Below are 9,235 nucleotides of genomic sequence, written 5' to 3' on the forward strand. Positions count from 1 at the left end.
TAGAACAAATGGGTTCCTCTAGCCCATTTCAGCAGGAAGGAGTTTTTTTTTTTTTTTTTTTTTAGGAAGGAGTTTATTAAAGGACATTGTGTAGCTCATGGAAACAGCTGTGGGACCAGAGAACAAGGCTCAGGGGCTTCACACCCAGGAACAGCAGCTGCTGCCCCAGTGAAGACGCGTCTGCTGCTGCCACAGGACACATACATCTCCGACTGCACCTCTGCTGGCCACACCCCACCACTGCTGCCCCTGAAAGCTGGCTGCTGCTACCCACCCTTGCCAGAAAATGAATTCATTCTGCACAGTGCCTGCTTGCCCACTTTACTTCAAATTCGAGTTACTTTTACTTCACGTCTGATTGGTAGAGCCTACCTCACAAGCCTGCACTCTGGCTCCAAGAGGAGGTGGGAAAGTGAGCTTTCTGGCTTGAATATTGGGAAGGAGGGACCCATCATGTGGGATCGTCTCCATCCATGGGAGGGCGTTCAAAGGGGCTGGCAAGCAGAGATAGTCCACCTTGGTGGATCTGAGTTTTTAAGTTCTGTTTTGCCCCCGAGAACACTGCAAAGAACATCACAACCGTTGACCTGACAATAGCTCAACATTATTGCCAGCCAGGAACTTATCAAGAGAAATCACGGAAGTGCAGAAGATCAGAGATATAGCAGACAGCATGCAGAACACTACTGTGATACAGAATGTACCCTTTTGTGTCTGACATTTTTGCTCAGCATATCAGGTGACATCCATGTTGTTGTGTGGATCAGCCATCTGGTATTCTTTATTGCTATGTAAATATTTAACGTATACCACAGCTGACTTAATCTTTTCTGGTCAATTGTCCATAGACGTTTTGGTTGTTTCTTTCTTTTTTTATTATTATTGTGAATAATGCTGCCTCTAGGGCAGATTTTAACCCTTAAACAAGGACTCTCTTTTAAAAAGTCATCTTTTAAACTAAAAGAATAAAAAAAAAGAAAGAAAATTTAAAAATAAAGAAAATTAAACTAAAATAAAAATGTCATCTTTTCACAGACATAGAGAGTGGACATGTGGACCCAGGAGTGAAGGGGAGAGTGGGACAAATTGGGTTGACACAGATGCAACCAGGTGTGAAATGAATGGCTAGAGGGAAGCTGCTGTTGAGCACAGGGAGCTCAGCTTGGTGCCCTGTGATGAACTAGAGGGGTGGGATGGGGTGGGAGGGAGGCTCAAGAGTGAGGGGATGTATGTATACACACAGCCGATTCATTTTGTTGTACAGCAGACACTAACACAACATTGTAAAGCAATTATACTCCACAAAAGTAAATGAATAAAAAAGTCACCTTTCAAACACACTTATTATGGGAAATGGTTCCTGTTCTCTATTTAAATCCCCTGCTATACCTTCTTTTGCTTTGTGACCTGACGGAAAGACCAAGTGGATTCAAAGTGTGACATGCACCATTGGAGAAGGGGAAAGGGAATGAAATATTTATTAAGAGCCTACTCTGGGGCATGTACTCGACCTGTCAATTTCATTAACTCTTACCAACAGCCTACGAGTAGATTTTCCTGTTTCATAAAGGCGAAACTAAGATGCAGAAAAATCAGGTTACTTGTCCAGAGTGATACAGCTGCAAAGTCGTGAGATGCAGCAGTGCAGTTCCAACGTGTGGTCAGTCTCCACCGCATGCCCTAAGGCTCGAGATCTCCAGAACCAGAGACTCAGTAGGGATGGGCGTGGGGTGAGGATGAAGGGTGGAAGGTGTGGTGATGTGGTGGGCATTGGTGATGGTGATATACTTCCAGATGATTCTGTTAATGAGCCTCAGATGGAGACCGTGCACCCTACTGGGCTGCCTCTTGGTCATTCATTTCCTCTTTAGATGACTGATGTTTTTTTCTTTCCTCTCCTTGTGACTCACTTTTTCCAGGCTTGCTATCTTCTTTCTGATCTGTGACTTGCACTCTGCACGCCGTGATAATGTTCACTGAAAAGCGGTCCCCACAAACCTCCCATCTGCTGCTAACTTCCCCTCCCTGCCTCCCTTCTGGCCACTTTGGGAGAAGCTCCAACGCGGAGTCCTCCCTTCCCTCACCACAGGGATACTTGAGTGCCTGCTCTTGTCTTAGTTCTCAGTTCTCGTCTCTATAGGAGGGGCTCAGGACAGACTCTGCTTTCTACCTCCTCCCCACTCACCCTGTGAGATAGAGACGTGAGAGGTATAGCAAGGCTTTTCTTGTTTGTTTTTTTTTGAACATGAAGTTGACCACTTTAACCATTTTAAAGTATACTATTGAGTGGCATTTAGTGCATTCACTATGGCGCAGTATTTAGTTCCAGAACATTTTCGTCATTCCAAAAGGAACCCCTGCACCCACTGAATAGTCACTCTCCATTTCCTACTCTTCCCCTACCCCCCAGCTGTTCATCTGCTCCCTGTTTGATAGCATTGCATTGTGCTAATCTCATCATACACAATATCTTATTAATTATCATGAAAGCAGCTCTGTGAAATTGGGGTTCTTCCTTGTATTTCCAGATTAGATGACTGAGGCTCAGAAAAGAGATATTTCTGTGAGGTCATAAAGCCGGTAAATGGCAGAACCAGGAAAAGAAGCCATGGCCAAGTGCTGTGTCCAAACTATGCTCACTGATGACCCAGATCTAAGAGGCCTTTCCTGTGATGAACATGGCATACATCTGAGTGGCGCCTAAGCCCCATATTCTTTCCATTCTGAAGGTCAGTGGTCACGAAAAAAATGCAGTTAGCACATGTTCAAATGATTTAGGCTTTTGGAATTTTCCAGGATCTGGGATGCTGCTTTGAGGGAAGTAGCTTGGTGGCAAGATCCCAGATAATGTGACCTAAGACACTGTCGGTCGCCTTTTCAAATCTTGGAACCGCACGCAAGGCAGCAGAATAAGAAGAAATGGAGTGATTCCAAATGTGCCCCAGGCTGAGGGGGGTCCCATGAAGGGGAAGACTCTAACGAATACCAGATGCCTAGGTCTTGTGTGTTGGTCATCTGGACTCTCTCTTCAAGAGCTTGAGCTCCTGGTTCCCAGACCGTGTAGACTGACTTCCCTTGTGGTTCCAGAAATGGAAGAAGCACTTGCAATCTCCTTTTGGACAGAGATTTAATAGAAAAGTTACAATCAATATGTCATCAACATTTTCTTGGAAAATGTTGCTATTAAGGCTAATAGAAAACCTCCTTGCTATTAAGGCTAATCCTTTCTGAACACTTCATCCTACATCCTACCAAACAGATTAAAAACGCATCCATATGCCACAGCTAATATAATTTCCATATGTATAGTCTACATGTATTTTAAGGTGGGTTTTAGTTCACTTGTTGTTCATAACAAGTTAATAAGCTGTGTCCAACTCTTTGCCACCCCAACGGTGCACCGGCATCTTTGTAAATAATTAAGCCACATGTGTGTGGCTCTATTTCTGGCCTCTGCTATGTTTCACTGATCTGTTTATCCTCATGACAAGACCACACTGACTTTTAGCTTTATAGTAAGTTTTTTTTTTCAATTGGGATATAATTGCTCTATGGGCTTCCCAGGCGGTGCAGTGGTAAAGAATCCACCTGCCAATGCAGGAAATACAAGAGACAGTTTCCATCCCTGGGTTGGGAAGATCCCCTGGAGGAGGAAATGGCAACCCACTCCAGTATTCTTGCCTGAAAAATTCCATGGACAGAGGAAACTGGCAACTATAATCCATGGCATCACAAAAAGTGGGACTTTTTGAGACTCAGTGACTGAGACTGAGCCAAATCGTGATGATTGCTTTATAATGTTACATTAGTTTCTGCTGAATAATGAAGTGGATCAGCTATATATAGGTATACACATGCCCTTCTTCTTCGACCTCCCTCCCACCCTCCCATCCCACCCATCTAGGTCACCGCAGAGCCCTGAACTGAGCTCCCTGTGCTATACAGCAGGATTCTACTAGCTAGCTATTTTACACATGGCAGGGTGCACACATCAGTGTAAGTCTTGAAATTGTTCACTGCAATTCTCCAACTTTGTTTTCCTTTTTAAGATTAGCTTATTAGTTATATATTTTAAACTATTCTCTTAGTGCTTACCGTACACATTATAATGTATATCATTTGCTTATTAAAGTCTCATATATATAATTTTTTTTACCATGTCCTGGTAAATTCAAGAACTCTAGGATATTTGAACTCCATTTCCCTTCTTCTTGCCTTTTATGCTATAGTCGTAATATATTTTAATTCAAAATGTATTTTAAACTTCATAAGACACCCTTACTTTTGGTTAAACAGGCAATATTCACTTTTAATGAATATTAATTCATTAATATTCATTTGCCTGTATTTTTGCTCTATATGCAGTGCTTCATTTCTTTCTGCATTTTGTGCTTCCCTCTGGGGTCATTTTCCTTCACCCTTTCGTGTGTCCTTTTGTGAGACTTCTAGTAATATAAGATTATGCTTTTTTTTTCACCAATTACTCACTCCCTTCTGAATACTCAGTAGCTACACCCTCAATGGCTTTAAATGGGAGAGTCTCTTGAATTTTTGTTTTGACTATTCACATTTGTATTTGTATTTCCAAGCACATCAACATCAGATAGTACTACTTCAGTTGTTTCAGTTTGGATTGAAGTTGGAATGATAACCAGGTTGATACGAAATGAAGTCAGACTTTGTAAACTATGTGGTTTCGTCCTATACCAGGTGTGCTGCACATAATACGATTTCTTGGTAGTTGGAATAAAGTTGTGGGAGAAATGAGTCATCCCACAGCGTACAATAAGATGTTATGCTCACTATGCCATTGAAGAGTCACTTCATGTTATGAAATGTAATTTAGTTTCAGCAAACTGATATAACGCATAACATTAAATTAATGCTGTTAATTTATTGGTTTTGCTGTTTATTATTTTGGTTTTATAATTGTATAAGTACTGTTAGCCTAAGACATTTATTTATACATAGCTCTACTATTATTTATGTTTAAGTAGTACTCTTGCCTGGAGAATCCCATGGGCAGAGGAGCCTGGTAGGCTGCAGTCCGTGGGGTTGCAAAGAGCCGGACACGACTGAGCGACTTGACTTTCACTTTTCCCTTTCATGCATTGGAGAAGGAAATGGCAACCCACTCCAGTGTTCTTGCCTGGAGAATCCCAGGGACGGGGTAGCCAGGTGGGCTGCCATCTGTGGGGTTGCACAGAGTCAGACACGACTGAAGTGACTTAGCAGTAGCAGCATTATAATATGGGCTTCCCTGATGGCTCAGTGGTAAAGAATCTGCCTGCCAATGCAGGAGACACAGGGGACTCGGGTTTGATCCCTGGGTCAGAAAGATCTCATGAAGAAGGAAATGGCAACCCACTCCAGTATTCTTGCTGGAAAATTCTAAGGACAGAGGAGCCTGGTGGGCTACCATGGGGTGGCAAAGAGTCAGACGTGACTTAGCGACTAAACGACATTAACAACAAATTCCTATAGGTTCTATTTTTTGTCTCCTATTCCCCCACCACAAACATCTCTACTCTTTTTTGTTTTCCTTTTCCCATGAGTGTCACTACCAGTCTCTGTTCTGGTCTGTCTTTTTAGCCCATCCACCAAGAACTTCTCTCTAGTTTGTTCTTGCACAGCATCCCGATTACCCAGATCAGTGTGGTACTTGCAATAATAATCCAATACTAAAAGCACAATGGAGAGAGTTATTAATCCCATTTGGACCCAAGGATAAGAAGAATGCTCAGAGAAAGCTATAGAGGTGATGTCAGGCCTCAAGGGATGATAACTAGGCATTAACTAAGTGGAAAGGGCTTCCCTGGTGGCTCAGATGAGAAAGAATCCACCTGCAATGCGGGAGACATGGGTTTGATCCCTGGGTTGGGAAGATCTCCTGGAGGAGGGCATGACAACCTATTTCAGTATTCTTCCATGGAGAATCCCCATGGACAGAGGTACCTGGCAAGCTATAGTCCATGAGGTGAGGTCAAAATGAGTCCGACATGACTGAGTGACTAAGCACACACAACTAAGTGGAAAAGAGGCGAAGATATTACAATCCCATATGAAAACATGGAGGTGTGTAAAAAGAAGTGTTTGGGGAATGCAGCATAGTTCCGAATTTGATATAGGGTACTGATGGTGAATTGGGTTTCCCAGGTGGGGCTAGTGGTAAAGAACCCACTTGCCAGTGTAGGAGATGCAAGAGATGGGGATTCAATTCCTGGGTCGGGAAGATCCCCTGGAGCAGGGCATAGCAACCCACTCCAGTATTCTTGTCTGGAGAATCCCATGGACAGAGGAGCCTGGACGGCCACGGTCCATGAGGTCACAAAGAGTCAGACATTACTGAAGCAACTTGGCACACACACACATGGATGGTGAATACATAGGTGACTAGCTGCAATCTCTTCCCATTCTTTATCTGTGGCAGACATAGCTAATCTACAGAGCATTTTCCTCACTGGGATTGAGCAGAGGCCTTGAACCATTCTCAAATTAACATACTAGGCAGCTACTCTTAATTAAGTGGTAGTGGCATAAGAGGTGAAACCTATTTGTTGTTCTGGGGATGAGAGAATGAGATGTCATGAAGAGTAATTGAGGCTGGGGAGTTAGTTAGCCAGGAGCCAGGCTGGGAAATTGCTTTTGATGATGGAATTGGCGATTATAATCTCTTGGGGAAAGAGAAGTTTCTGTGCTTTGAATGTGAAATATCAGAAAAGTTTCAGTGCTCTGGGAACTGCCTCTGTGGGCCTGGTCTAGTCTATGACCTTATTAACAAGGCCCGGGAGAAATTCTGTTTGAGAATTCCCTAGCTACCCTGCTTTGGTCCTAATTAGCCACTCTGGGAAGTGTGTGGTTTAATTAAGAAACATCTATAGTTAAAAGTTTGGCTTCTCCTAACTGAGCGGTGATTAGGAATTAAGCAGGGTTTCTCCATGGAAACGTAGTCTTTGGCCATCACCAACTCAAAGTACCGCAGGAACAGAGGTCCTTTCTCAGGCTCATCTATCTGCCTCACTTCCCAATAGATAGTTGGGCCTATCTGGGTCTGCTCTGGAATTACACTTGGAACTGAGGCACCAGGTTGGAGGATGGGTCTGGCATGGCTGTAGACATCCCTTGTAATTTCCTTTGTGTTGAAGGAGACCTACAATTATAAGACAGGATTGGTGAAAGCCCTGAGGCAGAAGTGTGTCTGGTGTGTGTGAGGAATAATAAAAGGGCAAATGGACTGGACTGAATGAGCAGAAAGAGGCAGGAGACGAGTCCAAACTGATCAGAGAACCAGTTCATGTAGGACCTTGTAACCATTGTGAAGATTCTGGCTCTAGTGCTACGTCAGCTCCGTCAGTGTTTCGTTGTCAATGCATTTTCATTTTACTTAAGACACGTTTCTCATGTTTCTCTAGCCCAAGGCCTGAAATACGACTATCTTTTTTTCTACAAGGTTTTATTTTTAAGATGAAGTCTTATTACACATAGAGTACAATTTATATACAATAAAATTTATCCATGTTAAGTATTTTGTTGATGAGTTTTGACAATTGTCCTGCATTTTGTAGCAATTACAATCAAGACAGAGAACATTTTCAGCACCCTGGACATTTCTCTTGCCCCTCTAATAATTTTTCTTCTCCCACTCCCAGCTCCAGGCAAACACTGATCTGATTTCCTGTCTCCCCCACCTCCAGAAAAAAGTCATACAAATAGGATCACACAGTATGTAGCTTTTTAGATTGTTTATTTAGCTTCTTTCACTTTGCATACTGCTGTTGAGTTTCATCCAAGTTGTTGTATCATCATAGTTCTTTCCTTTTTAGTTCAGTATCATTTCTTGTGTAGATATACCATTGTTTGTTGATCCATCCATCAGTTTCTAGACTGTCTTAGATTTTGGCTAGTATGAATAAAGATGCTACAAAACACTGGCATACATTTCTTTGCATAAGCACAATTTTCATTTCTTTTTTAAATTTTGATAGGGGGCTAATTACTTTACAATATTGTATTGGTTTTGCCATACATCAACATGAATCCGCCACAGGCGTACACGTGTTCCCACTCCCGAACCCCGCTCCCACCTCCTTCCCCAGAATATTGGAAATAAAAGCAAAAATAAACAAATGGGATCTAATTAAAATTAAAAGCTTCTGCACAACCAAAGAAACTATAAGCAAGGTGAAAAGACAGCCTTCAGAATGGGAGAAAATAATAGCAATTTTCATTTCTTTTGGAGTATCTAGGAGTGGGATTTCTGGGTTACATGGTAGGGGTATGTTAAACTTTTTAAGAAACTGTCAAATTGTTTTAAGCAATTGTTCCATTTTGCAATGAATGAGATTTCCAGATGCTCAGGACTTGGTATTGTCAGTCTTTAAAATTTCCTTTCCGGTCTGCGCCAAGCTAGCCCTCAGGCAGCACCATGAGCACTCTGAAGCCCACCGGCGAGCACAGCACTGGCGTAGCACGGGCTCTGGCGGCACCCTGGCGGAGGAGGAGGTCAGGACGCTGTGGGTCAGTGGGTTCCCTGTGGACATTAAATCCAGACAACTCTACCTGCTCTTCAGGCCTTTCAAGGGATATAAAGGGTCCCTGATCATGCTCACATCAAGACAGCCTGTTGGTTTTGTGGTCTTTGACTGTTGGGCAGGAGCAGCAGCCGCCAAGAATGCAATGAACGGTATTCGCTTTGATGCTGAAAACCCACAGTCTTTGAGGCTAGAGTTTGCCAAGGCCAACACCAAGATGGCCAGGAACAAGCTAAAGTGAAAGTCAGTCAGTCGTGTCCGACTCTTTGCGACCCCATGGACTATACAGTCCGTGGAATTCTCCAGGCCAGAATACTGGAGTGGATAGCCGTTCCCTTTTCCAGAGGATCTTCCCAACCTAGGGATCAGACCCAGGTCTCCCCATTGCAGGCGGATTCTTTACCAGTGGAACCACAAGGGAAGCCAACGAGCTAAAGGGAAGAACAAATGAATGACTACACGAAATCCTACCAATGCCGACCCCACCCTTGGAGCACACTTCATTGCAGGGGACACCTATAACCTGATGGGGGCCGCTCCAAACCCTGCATCCCCAGAGGCCTGGGCCCCCTACCCTCTGTACACTATGGAGTTGACCCCAGCCATCTCACATACCGCCGTTCACCTACCCAGCCGCCACCGCTGCTGCTGCCGCCCTGCATGCTCAGGTATGCTGGTTCAGTTTAGCTCAGTTCAGTTGCTCA

The 9,235-nt window shown here is 43.5% G+C and overlaps 1 pseudogene; it reads left to right on the forward strand.

The window, feature by feature from the left end:
* The first annotated feature begins 8,252 nt into the window (after positions 1 to 8,252).
* Positions 8,253 to 8,795, forward strand: LOC133256554 (RNA-binding protein with multiple splicing 2-like; annotated as a pseudogene).
* The last annotated feature ends 440 nt before the right edge of the window (positions 8,796 to 9,235 follow it).

Source organism: Bos javanicus, chromosome 11 (assembly GCF_032452875.1).
Source record: "Bos javanicus breed banteng chromosome 11, ARS-OSU_banteng_1.0, whole genome shotgun sequence".
Lineage (NCBI taxonomy): Eukaryota > Metazoa > Chordata > Mammalia > Artiodactyla > Bovidae > Bos > Bos javanicus.